Raw genomic sequence first — 14,753 nt, 5'->3', positions numbered from 1 at the left:
CGAGAGCACTGGCGCCGTACATAAGAACAAGCACTACAAGCAGTCTATTTTTCTTACATGGCTATGTGTCGTTCACACACATTGCCAACGGTGGGGGGGGGGTCAGTAAATTACTCGACAAGAATGTGATTCAAAGGCTAAGAGCAGAGCCTAGCCTGGCTAGCCTGGCTAGCCTTACATCGATGCCAGGGCCTGGGCAGGCTTAAATGTAGAGTGTATCACGCGGTGTAATGAGGTTGACCGCAGGCTATGATCAGGGCCTGGCCAGAGTACATAGGTGATTCTGCCGTATCTTGCTCAGATTTTGTCCCGTACTCGCACGTGCATGCCATAATGGAATCCAAAACTTTAAAAACGTTAAATTGTGTTGCATGTTGTCAACTTTACTTGACATATTACCTAATACCAATATATTAATTCCTTTAATGAGATAATTGATCATTTAGAGTCGAATTTTCCATTCCGACCCATGTCCACAACTCAATTTTACTCATAAAAACTTTTACCGGTAAAAATAAGGCTTATCTGCTACTTAGGTGCGTAAGCGTTATATTGTTTAGCTATTGGGGATAGGATTTGTACCTTAACCCCACCAAAAATTGACATAGACGATGAGTGAGTTTTCATTGCATACATTTTGTTCGCATATTTACACCATAATCACCGTTACAACAAAAATCAGTTCAAACTAGTAACTTTTTGGATTAGAAATGCTAACCAATAGTCACTTTTAAAGTATATAGGACCAAAATTAACAAATCCTTGCGACAGTAGTACCAGAAGTTCTTATAAGTCTCGAATAGCCAAGCTCTTCTATTTGCGTATTTTGTGCGTGCAGACATTTCATTTCATTCGGACCCGGTGTTGGGTAAGGAGGATATGATTTTGCATTTTTATCACTAGGACCTATATATAGCTACAGATCCTAGTGAGAAAAATGCTAAAGCGGAATAGGAGGAGGGAGAAAAGGAGAAGGTCAGTGATTCTCCCCAAATGTGACTGGCAAACTTGTGGGAAATTCAAATTGGCAATGTGGTACAAGACGCAAATACCCAGATAACTCGACACAATTACATGCACAATAACTTAATAAACTAATCTCAAGCTATTTAACCCAATAACCCAATGGGCCAACAAGCAGCCTCATTAGTTTGAATAAATAATAAAATTTATTAATTAACAAAGCAAGCGCCAATCCCCACACGACCCCCAAGGCACTGCTTACTGGTTGCTTCAATTATTTATGATTAATAAAATAATACTGCAAGCGCCTATCCCTACACAACCAGGGGAGTTTACTGGTTTTGCTTTAATTGTTTATTTATGATTAATAAAATAACACCGAAAGCGCCTATTCCCATACAACCAGGGGAGCTTACTGGTTGCTTTAATTATTTATGATTAATAAAATAATACCACAAGCACCTATCCCCATACAACCAGGGGAGCTTAGTGGTTGATTTAATTATTTATGATTAATAAAATAATACCGCAAGCACCTATCCCCAAACAACAAGGGGCACTGACTGGTTGCTTTAATTATTTATGATTAATGAAATAATACCGCAAGCGCCTATCCCCACACAACCGGGGTGGCTTACTAGTCGCTTACTAAACCCAGCTGTAAATAATTCATAAGAACTTACATAAGATCTTTTATAAGTTCTTATAACAGTTCTTATTTAAGTCCTTACATAAGTTCTTACGTAAGATCTTACATAAGATCTGATTTTTTTCGTTCGGAAGACGATGTTGTAGATATTGAATGCAAAGAAAAAATATCTTCTTTACAAGATTTATTGAATTCGAGTATTTGTTATGAAGCAATAAATAAAGCCGTCGTTGTAAATAGAGCTGAATTACTTATGATGGTACTTTAGTTTTCGAAAAAGAATTGTCTGCCAATGACGGGAACATCAGGCTTAGTATCATTAGTAAATTCAATTTTTGAAAAACCAGTTCTTCTGGAATCAAAGTATATGTTGGATAAGATTTTTAATAACAACGACAAAGAAACATTCCACGTCGTTTGTAATAATTGTACGGCTTAGTTAGGTAAATTTGACGAAGTCAAGGATGATACTGTCTGCCAAGTATGTAATACTAAACAAAATAAGACAACTCCGTCGTGCAATAATGTTTTTGCAATCTTGAATCCGTCACAACCGATAAAAGAGATATTAGAGACAAATGATGAATACTACGAGTATGTGGTATCAAGAAGATCAAGTAATGAATGTAATATATAAGATATTTACGATGGACAAAAGTATCAGGAATTCGTGTGTACACTCCCACCTGAGTCAAAAAATAGTTACTTAACTGCTATTTTTAACACCGACGGTGCTGCACCCTTTCAATCGTCTAAATATTCAGTGTGGTCGATTTATTTACAACTGAACGAAGTTCCAATCGAGGATAGAAGGAAGTGCATTACACCATATGGGCTCTATTTTAACAAGAAAAAACCCAATATGTCTGTTCTCCTTGATGCATTTGTAGACGAGATGAATATTTGAAAATAACCACGTGGTTTTACTACGTGGTACACCACATAGTTTTACCACGTGGTTTACCACGTAGTTTTTGTCTCAAAATGCCACATGGTTTTTAAAACCAGGTGGTTTTGTAATACCACGTGGTTTTTTCACCAAGAAGTTCAATAGTTTTCACAAATATTACCTTCTTCTTCCTAGTTCTATTGATAAATTTTTTTCTTGTCTTGTTATATACTATCGTAATAAATACTTTTACAAACAATTTTCTGAGCGATTTCTGTTCCTCTATTAAAAAAAATCACATGGTTTCACCACGTGGAAAAACTATGTGGTAAGCCACGTGGTCTTAAATCATAAATCACGTGGTTTTGTTTCAAATTAACACAGGGTTCTGAAAACCACGTGGTTTTACTAAACCTATGGGGTTTTTTAAAAACCATGTGGTGTTTTTAGACAAAACCACCTGGTTTATGATACAAAACTACGTGGTTTACCACATGGTTTTTCTACGTGGTATAACCACGTGTTTTTTTTCTATAGAATCCTTAACATAAGATTCCACTCAAAAGGCATCAAGGAATGCTATTAGTCTAGATAATGACCTTTATAGTTTTTCTGTACATTAATTTACTAAACTAAACTAAACGTACTAGAAAGCTATGTATACTTCCTTATTATAGACTTTGATTATTGCGCAAGGATACGTTTTTTTAATCTACGTAATAGAAATATCAAGCGATTGTTTACGAAATGTTTGAGTACCAACTCTTCACATTTTTTAATATCCGTCATTGTATGATCCACTAGAGGGTCTCTTCAGTTATACAACTTGATTTTATGGATCCTGTTCTCGCAATTTTATAATAGATGGTAAGGCATAAGAGTCTACACGACTATTGAGACATACTATTTATGTATGATTTATACTTTAATACGTATGTATAATAAAGGATAGAAAGAATAGTATACAGTAAAAAATTCTGGATGGCAAAAAACATCAAAAGTATTATTTATTACATAAAACATAATTATGTCTTATTAATTACATTTTACAACCACTATACCTTGGAGATCATGATAATTATTATTTTAACAGTAATAATAAACACTCACAAATAATAATAATGTCTTAAGTGAGAGAGTAAACTTTTCAACTAACGTATGCCCAGGAAAAAATAATTTATAAGAACTTATGTAAGATCTTAAGTAAGATCTTATGTCAATTCTTAGATACAAACTTATATGAGCTTTTCTTTGTTATTAATAAAATGAAAAACAAATAAACACTTGGAAAAAATTAATGCCTTTTCACCAAAATCTTCAAAAGCAGAAGAAAAAGCCAGTTTATTAAAAGAATAACTGACTTAGACTGCCAAAAAAAACAATATAATTTAGTACATTTAATTAGTTAAAGCACCCTCCACTGTCATATGATGTAGGAGTAGAGATAAGTGATCCGTTGGGGGTGAGGCGGGAAAATGACATATACGAAAGTATTTAAAATTTTCCATGATAAAACTCTATATGTAGAGCTCTTTTTGATGCATACGTCCAATAGGGGTAAGTGTACCTATCTCCGTGGCACGTACTGAAAATTCCAACTTAAATGCACCATAAAAAATGGTATACTAAAATTTTTTGGAATATTTTTTTTTTAAATCTTACATAATCTCTTACGGAATATTTAAAAAAATTTTATGAATCTAAAAACTGCAGTAGAATATTTTTAAAACGAATAAAAATGGTATGCTGGTATTACCGTGGTTGTGTACCTATTACCGTGTACGTATTACCGCGGATGTCCCAATCACCGTGTCCGTATTACCGTGGGTGAAGAAAGTTGTATTTGCGGAATATAAAAAAAAATGCAAATTTCACCTACACTTTCTACATGACTTATTTATTGTTTTAAAAATACATTACTTTTTTTTGTACTTGCTCATTCATTTAGTAGGAATCTTATAGATTTTTGAGCACTCAGCAATAGATTTTCCAGAATAGATACTTTTCAAAGCTAATTTGAATGTCTCTGGAGAGTAACACTTTCTGTTTTTCTTTATTTCGATCGATTTCTTGCCTTTCTTCCCTTTTTTAGTTTTCTTCATCTTGGTTACGTTAGATCGACGTGCTTACCTACTAATTGATTACGCGTTAACTGTCGTGCGTTCTGTAAGTATAGGGTTATGTTTACGTACGCTCACCGCGGAAATACGTACACAATCAGTTAATGAGCGTGTTGTACCGAATACCGTGGAAAATAATTATTTACTCAAAATATACACAAATATTTCTGTTTGAATTGCATCTACATTAACGTCATTATAGATTATTAAAATTGAAAAATTATTTTATATGAAACATTTCTTATTTTAAGCAAGTAATCATCAGTTTTTCAAAATCCACGGTAATAGGGCAGAGCACGGAGATAGGTACACTTACCCCTAGTTGCATTAGCCCAGTACACTGAGAAAGAACTCGCGCGTCTGCTGCTCCACAAGTACAGCCGTTGCGCGAATTAACCAAGCAGCCCTTGACTACATCAGTGGCGCATCAACTGCACCACTTGGGCCGACTGAGCGTCCAGTGTGGATCGTCATTACGTACTGTACATAGCGCAGCTACCAAATGTATCTATAGTCCGTCAGCCAGTCAAACATACGGTACAGCACTTGGTATATGGTACAGCAAACCGTATATAAATACTTACTCTTTTTATAACTATTTCATGTAACGTATAGTGCTTCAGTATTTACTGCGGATGTACGTTAAATGAAAGATGGACCACTTCTTTTAAAGGTATACAGCATATTCCGATGACTTCATGAAGTGATGTCATGATAAATGACCTTTTTTTTAACTCACATAACCTTATTTTTATTAGACAGTACATTTATATTAATATAATGTAAGTGATATTCTTCTCTTGCCTTTATTTAAATGAAATAACGGAAATAAGTTTAATTTAAAAAAATTAACAACTTTCACCTATATTAACTATATTCATAAATCGTTTAGTATGTATTGCCGGGTTGACAGGGGATTTAAGATATAGTGAAGTTTGTTTGAACAGTATACTGGCTACAATAATAAGAAAAACATTTTATTTTTGTTATCAGTCACCGTATGCTGGAATATTTGTTTTTTCATGATAAAAGTGGTAGTATTTGTAAAAAATATTTTATTTCAAATTTTTGATGAAAATGAACAAGTTTTTCATAATGGAAAATGAAACAAAGTGGCTTTCTGAGTCATAATGCGTTCAAACTTATCGCATTTTGATCGACGAATAAATACAGATACGATTTTATTCTCATGCTTAACGTATGGTACACTGTATGATGCAGTACTTGCGCTAGCCTAACAGCTCAACGCTCAAGCCAGTCTAGTGGTGCAGCTGACGCGCTAGTCTGGTGTCCCGTGCGTTCCAAACAAGCGGCAGCTCAACAGCGCCACCTTAAGGACGGATCACGCGCTAGGTTTCTCTCAGTGTATACACAGCAAGGTTGGGTATAAGAGGAAAAAAGGAAAGGATTTGAACACGTTTCGTCCTATACATCAAAAGGAGCTCTGCATATAGAGTTTTATTATGGAAAATGTTAAATACTTTCGTATACGTCATTTTCCCGCTTCACTCCTAACAGATCACTTATCTATACTCTTATATAATATATAATTTAGTGATTGTAATAGTAATTGATTGCTACAATTTGTTCAATCATTCTTAATCTGTTTATATCTGTATATTTATCTTTTACAGCTTGAAGAACAAGAAGTGTTTTGTATAAATGATCATAATTTTGGAGATTATTATATTCAATACTAATCATTTATCAAAGATTAGAATAATATTGTCTTATATAATATATTGTAAACAAAATGTAGCTATTTGGCACGATTTCCGTACATTTCTTTGCTGTTTATGCTCGAAATTTATAGTATTATGATTATTTTTTAAAAAGTATTATTATATTTTTCTTGATGTGTACACCGTTGAAAATTTTTCGGCAAAACTTTATAAAATGTCATTAATTTGTATTATTGTATCATTAAACTTTTTATTAATTCTGTAGATTAAGTATACCTATACATCGTAAGAGTTTATAAAATTTAATAAAATTCTTATTAAATTTAATAACTTTTTCAACAGCGTACCTTTAATTCGTATAGCAGTATAAGTATTTATATATCAATAATATACGTTTCATTTGGTGCATCTTAATATTTTTGTTCTCCTGTAAGCACCACGTTTACAATACCTTTTCTAGATTATTTATTCATTTAATTATATACTTAAGGGACCGTAGGTGGACCTAATTACAGATCAAATAACAAAAGTTTGTTGCCGCAGCACGTACAACAGTGTCTACAATGAAGATGCATGCTTCAGTTAATTATAGATAAACTATGTATATATAATATGTATAGTATGAATAAAGATGTATATATAATAGTCTGTAACAATCATAACGTAAGTAAATGTTTGGAAGTGTATAAATAATTTATAGTTAAAAGCTCTGTGAAAATAATAAAATCAGTTGACTATCAATTATATAATGTAGCTTTAGTCCTATTTTTTGATTTATTTTGCTTTCCCTTCAAGATACGACGTGATTATTTTTAAACTAAGTTTTGAAAAGTGTAAAAATTTTAAGCGATTCGTACATGAATGTTTCAAACATCTTTGACTAAAATTTTTCATTGTTTTACTATTGCATCTTATGACTTCAGCGTCTTAGTACACACATCTCCAATAGTTAATAATTAAGCATTAGCGTTGTTCGCATATGAGGCAAACTTTTTTTCAAAGTATAATATCCTACTTACAAAAATCACGTGAATTGTCACGTAAGAAATCACGTGATTTATACGGTGATTAATCACACAATGCATCACATGATATTTTCGAGCAAAATGTCACGCTACACATCATGAAAAAGTCACGTGATAAAACACGTTATTTTCGTTAAATTTACGCAGTAAAAAATATTATATTGTAATAAGTATTACAATTATCAAAATTATGATAATAATGAAGATAGAGATGATTACACTGGTGGTCATAATTTTTATAAGGATTGTTATGATAATAATGAAAATTGGGTGATGTTTATGGTCGTGACGATTACATAACGAGTATGATAATTGAGATGACTGTAATAACAATTAAGATGGTAGTGATTACGATCAGGATGAATTATTTAGGCTATTGATATGATTATGATAATAATTAAGAAAACAAATGCAATGACTGTCATATTAATAGCGATAATGATTGTTGTGATAAAGATGATATTAACTATGACGATAATTACGCCCAATAAAAAAAACTGTATGGATTGATATGGATTTTTAGTATCGGGCGATGATTATCATGGCGATTAGAACAATAATACTATTGATAATTTCTATAATTATAATTACAATCATCGCAATCATAAACATTATCATAGCCCAGGAAAAAATAATTTATAAGAACTTGTATAAGATCTTAGGTAAGATCTTATGTCACTTCTTATATATGAACTTATATAAGATCTTCTTTAAGAACTTACAATTGATTATCGACCAAGAACTGACATAAGAACTTACATAAGATCTTATGTCAGTCCTTATGGAAAAAAAAACTCAATAAAAATTAAAAAAAAAAAATCTAAGAATGAGATTTTTACACGGTATAACCGCCTTCTACGGTGTTACCATCTGTATGATAACACCAAAAATGGGGTTTTGAAGTATTTTTAATGCTTTTTTGAAAAAGTTGTAAATTATATTTATTTATTTATTCTTTTGAAAATTTATGGAAAGTTCTTCAAAACCCCATTTTTGGTGTTATCATACGGATGGTAAGCCCGTAGGAAGCGGTTATACCGTGTAAAAATTTCATTTTTAGATTTTTTTTTTTTAATTCTTATTGAGTTTTTTTTTCCATAAGGACTGACACAAGATCTTATGTAAGTTCTTATGTCAGTTCTTGGTCGATAATCAATTGTAAGTTCTTAAAGAAGATCTTATATAAGTTCGTATATAAGAATTGACATAAGATCTTACCTAAGATCTTATATAAGTTCTTATGAATTATTTTTTCCTGGGAGTCATTGTACGCCCGCGCGTGTATGTGTGTGCATTTCAGTCTTAATAAATATTGTAATAGACATAACATTTATTTCAATCATAAACACAATCATCATTATCATTGTGATTCGTTCAATTGCATTCATCTCATTCATTAGAATAACTATTATTACTATAAAAAAATCATAGTAATCAGTATCTTCATAATTTTATAATTATCATAATCGTTGTTATCATTATCATACTCATTTCAATCATAAAAAGAATGAGCATGTTCATCATCATCATAACTTTTGTTACCACCGTCGTAACTGTAGAAATTATTATAATTATTATTATTATTACTATTATTATTTTGTTATTATTATAAATATTATTATCATCACAATAATTAAAAAATCAGAATAATCATAATCATCACATAATTATTTTAATGATGATTATAGTCTTAATTACGTACATGTATCTTAATAATCCTGGTTTTGAACGGTAATAATTGTAATTACAAGTAAAATCGTACTTATCTTAGTCATGATAATCATTATCATAATTTTGATAATTGTAATACTTATTACAATATAATATTTTTCTTACGTTAATTTGAAGAAAATATCATGCTATGCATCGTGTGATTGATCACAGTTTAAATCACGAGATTTTTACGTGACAATTCACGTGATTTTCGTACCATATTAATAAATTATATAATTATCCATAAAATAATGTAAGACGCTGTAATATATTATTTTTAAATATTATATATGAAATTTAATTAACTTAAACTAATTATAACTTAAACTGAAGTGTATGATTATTTTGTACTTTTACATTTGTTATGACACAAAAAAACCCAAAAAAGACACTCTGAAATATAGAAACATCATTCTTCAACATGTGTCAACTAGATTTTTAAACTACACACAACATGTAATTCATAGTACATTATATTACAAGGGACAACTTCTCCGCTCCGGCGGTGAAGTTGCCCCTCGAGGCGAAGCCGAGGGGTAAACCGCCGGAACGCATTATTAAGTGACGTTCCGTGTAATGTATACTGTTTTTCCGGCAGCTTCGGCTAAAAATTTGTGGTTCATTAACAATCAGAAAATAATTAGCTTCAGTAGTGGTAGGTTATGTTTAGGGCAAAAGTAAAGAGCCTGTATCATCCAATAACATTTATGACCCAAGTGAAGTGAGGGTTGTTGGTTAGTGGATGTTAACAGGCCCGAAATGCGAAAAAGTCGGTCAAAACAATTTAATTTTATTAAAAATCCTTTAAATTTTATGAGGTACTAAATGATGTCGCATAAATATTATTTTTGCTTATCAACAGCATTCAATCATTTATACGCTAATATGATTATTTTTTCGACTCTCGGCATTGGTTGCTGCAAAAGTCAAGAGTTAGATTTTGATGAGATTTTTTAACAATCATCTTACGATTGTTTCTATATTCAGATTTAGGTTAGAAATTAACTACGTTACACATTACCAAAAGAGATAACATGTATTGCACGACAAATTTATGATCACACTCTAGTTCGACACGTGCTCCAAATTTTCTCACAGCTTGAAAAAAAATTAATAAACGCTGCGTAGGTAAATACTTAATACTAATGAACATTTGCACTGCTGCTCACTCTCTCTACCTCTCTCTCACGCAAAGAAAAGTAAGGAGCAGGGAGCTTTTCTCCCGACCCCTCTATGCGATATAAATGTCGCATCGATAGGGAAGGAATATCGGCTTTCGTCCCTATTTACAGCGACCGAAACTCGAACTTTCGGGGGAGGTAGTAAGAAAAATATTTATTGTGATTGATGAACTGATTGCAGCTTCTAAATATAAAATAAAGATTACCTTATTTGCTATGTTTGTTTGTCTTATCCGATATTCTCAAAAATAGAAAAAAACCACGTGGTTTTACCACGTAGAAAAACCTTGTGGTAAACCACGTAGTTTTATATCATAAACCACGTGGTTTTGTCTAAAAATACCACATGGTTTTTAAAAAACCACATAGTCGTAATAAAACCACGTGATTTTTAGAACCCTGTGTTAATTTGAAACAAAACCACGTGATTTATGATATAAAACCACGTGGCTTACCACATGGTTTTTCCACGTGGTGAAACCACGTGATTTTTTTCAATAGAGGAACAGAAATCGCTCAGAAAACTGTTTGTAAAAGTTTTTTATACGATAGTATATAACAAGACAAGAAAAAAATTTTTCAATAGAACTAGAAAGAAGAAGGTTATATTTGTGAAAACTATTGAACTTCTTGGTGAAAAAACCACGTGGTATTACAAAACCACCTGGTTTTAAAAACCATGTGGCATTTTGAGACAAAAACTACGTGGTAAAACTATGTGGTTTACCACGTGGTAAAACCACGTGGTTATTTTCAATACAGTAGAGTAACTGAACAGGGGATTCCTTGTAACAATCTAGGTGAAGTTCGAAACATTAAAGTGTACGTGCTAGTTTGTTTTGTAGATAGCGTGGCCAGAGCACCTGTGCAAGGAATAAAACAGTTCAATGGCCACTTCGGCTGTAACTTTTGCCTGCACCCAGGAGAACATGACGGCACTACTATGAGGTATCCTGTAAATCACCCAGAACCAGCTGACAGAAGTGTTGAGGAAACATTACACTACATGCAGCAGTCAGCACTCGATGAAAACTACCAGCCGCAATATAGGATAAAATCGATTTCTCCTCTAGTTAATTTAAATTCTTTCAATATAATTACTGGTTTTGTCGTTGATTACATGCAAGCGTGCTTAAGTGGAGTTGGAAAACAAGTTTCTAATTACCTAATTGATGGGAAAGATGCAGAATTTTATGAACCGCTACTGCAAAAGATCAAATGCCCAAATCAGATATCTCGTTTTGAGTAGACCGTTATCTGATAGCAGTTTTTGGAACTGCAAAGAATGGGAAAATTGGACATTGTATATCTTAGCACTCCTTTATTCTCCATGAAACTATCAAAAAAATACATTGAATTGTATATCTTAGCACTCCTTTATTCTCCATGAAACTATCAAAAAAATACTTTGGACTTTATTCGTTGAAAGTTTATACATTCTGTTAAGTATGAATATCTCCATTGTACAGTTAAAAGAAACAGAGAAAAAACTACGCGAGTTCGTTTTATTGACTCAAAAGTTGTTTACAAAAAGTGCAATGACGTTCAACATTCACTTGTTGTTGCATCTCTGTAAAAGTGTATTGGACTGGGGACCTAGGTAGTAAAGCTTTATGGGCACACTCTACTTTCTCGTTTGAAGCAGCTAACCATGATTTGTTACAAGCGATCAATTGTGGAAGAGGTGTGGTTTTACAGATTCTGAGACATATAAATGTTCATCGAAGTATATTTATTCTCGAAAAAACTGTTTTGCCAGCAGCTCCAGTAGCTGTTAAAATGTACTTAGATAAAGTAGACAAAATAAAAGTCAGTAAATACACAAAACCAGAAAACGTTTCGTATTTCGGTGTAGCTACAGATATTGGAGAACAGCTGAAACTGTACCTACCGGAACATAGTAAAGCCTACTCCCGCATTATAAAGGATGGGTGCTTATACGTAACGAAATGCAAACAAAACTTACGTTCCGACAATTCTCATGCTTTATTAAAAGATGGGTCATGCGTTCAATTGGTTAATTTTATCCTTGGTTATGACGATGCGACTAAATTATACGTAGAGAAAACACTATGAAATGTAGTAAATACGCGTGAGCACAGTATATGCAGGAATCATAAGATACTGAAAGAAGTAGTCAATATTGAAAAATGTCTAACACTAGTAGACACTGATTCGATCGAGACTGTTTGTATTTGTATTGATGCGAATTAGAAGCAGTATGTTTGTCCTGTAGTCAATCTGCTATTTTATTAAGTAACAAAAATCGTTTGTATATATTTACGTACTACTACCGCATCCAAAAGATAAACATTGAATCAACATTGAAATCAACGTTGAATCCGTTTCAAAATCAACATTGAGTCAACATTAGTTTAAGGTTGATTTAACTTTGATCGAATCATTTAAATCAGTATCAAAACACAATATTTAATCAACATCGAATTAACTTCGAATCAACATTGTGATTTAAGACTGATGTCAATGATTTGATCAACGTTTAAACAACATAGAATCAATGTTGACTCGATTTAGTTTTTGATACGGATTCAACGTTAATTTCAATGATGATTCGATGTTGATTTTTTGGAGAGGGTCGCCATTAGGCTGAGAAAAGCATGTGATACAATATTGTTTGTATATGTATTGTTTGTGCAACAAGGTTTTACATTCCGTCTCTCTAAAAACAATAAGGTGAATGTGTACCCGAACGTGCAACTCATCATTCAGCTGGATTTCCGGAAAACTACAAACAAAAAAGGTAGACGTTCCAGGTTGATACCGGTGGGCTTTCCATGGTCATATTCCTGAATGGAATTGGAAAAACCCACTTGCTAAAAATGGGAAGTTGACTTGGATAGACATTACAACTCAACCTAGATTACTTGGAAACCCATCTGAAAGCGTCTGGATTTTCTGATAATGAAGTTTGATTTTCGTTGTCCATGCCCAGCTATATTTTCATGAACAATCTATCGGTATTGATTTGGAAAATCAACCTGGACCGTTTGGAGTCCACACGAATTTCATGGGTGTATTCATAGGTTTACCATGATGGAAAGAAACATACGTTGGGCTCTTGCGTATCTCCATGGAGTTCTAGCCAATTACGTTCACTTCCAAAAAGCAGCCATTTTTAGACATTTCTGACAGTAGCCAATAACATCGTGTAAAAGTAGAAAAAACATTGAGTCATTTCGAAAGGCACGGAAATGAAGGAATTCAGAATTCAGGCGGCACTTGGGCAGAATTTGAGCAGCGGCACTTGCGCGGTCATTCGGCGGTACTTGGGCGGTACTTTGGCGGCATTTGGGCAGAATTTAAGCAGTAGCACTTGGGCGGCACTTGGGCGGTACTTTGTCGACACTTGGGCAGAATTTGAGCAGCGGCACTTGGGCGGTACTTGGGCGGTACTTATTCGGCATTCGGGCAGAATTTGAGCAGCGGCACTTGGGCGGCACTTTGGAGATACTTTGGTGGCACTTGGGCGGAATTCGAGCAGCCACACTTGGGCGGCACTTGGGCTTCTCAAATAAAAAAAAAAAATGTGCTCCTGGTTCAGCCGCTTGGCCGTGACAGGGCGCTCGAACCGCTGAAAAAAAGTGGGCACACTCCGTAGCATGGCAGTCAGCAATCCCCCTACTAATCTCTGCCCGAGACACGTGTCTCATCTTTCAGCCCAACAGTGATGAAAAAAAAGTTTGGCTAGGATTGATTGCTCTAAAACAAAAAAAAATGGCACTTTGAATTGAGGTACGGTCGGAATGAAAAAGTTAGGAATGGAATTTTTAAAGTTTATAATACTTTTATGATTTATAGATAATGACTGTACCACTTATACTTAATGTACTACTAGCCTCAAATGCAATAAAAAACTGTAGTTTGTGTACCTACACACGTACACCGAGCGGTTGTTCCGTGGGGGGCAGAATTGTAAATGGAAGGTCCGAACACTGTTGGGTGAGGAGGATATGATTTTGCATTTTTATCACTAGGACCTATATATAGCTACAGATCCTAGTGAGAAAAATGCTAAAGCGGAATAGAAGGAGGGAGGAGGCCAGTGGTTCTCCCTAAATGTGACTGGCAAACTTGTGGGAAATTCAAATTGGCAATGTGGTGCAAGACGCAAATACCCAGATAACTCGACACAATTACATGCACAATAACTTAATAAACTAATCTCAAGCCATTTAACCCAATAACCCAATGGGCCAATAAGCAGCCTCATGAGTTTGAATAAATAATAAAATTTATTAATTAACAAAACGAGCGCCAATCCCCACACGACCCAAGGCACTGCTTACTGGTTGCTTCAATTATTTATGATTAATAAAATAACACCGCAAGCGCCTATCCCCACACGACCCAAGGCACTGCTTACTGGTTGCTTCAATCATTTATGATTAATAAAATAATACCGCAAGCACCTATCCATGAACAACAAGGGGCACTTACTGGTCGCTTACTTAAATTACTATAAATAAAATAATAATGCAAGCGCCTATCCCCACACAACCGTGGGAGCTTA

The sequence above is a fragment of the Copidosoma floridanum genome, unplaced genomic scaffold (assembly GCF_036245765.1).
Source record: "Copidosoma floridanum isolate Cflo_tuat_1 unplaced genomic scaffold, Cflo_Japanese_pri ptg000004l, whole genome shotgun sequence".
In the NCBI taxonomy this organism is placed as follows: Eukaryota; Metazoa; Arthropoda; class Insecta; order Hymenoptera; family Encyrtidae; genus Copidosoma; species Copidosoma floridanum.
This window is presented reverse-complemented; position numbering follows the sequence as displayed.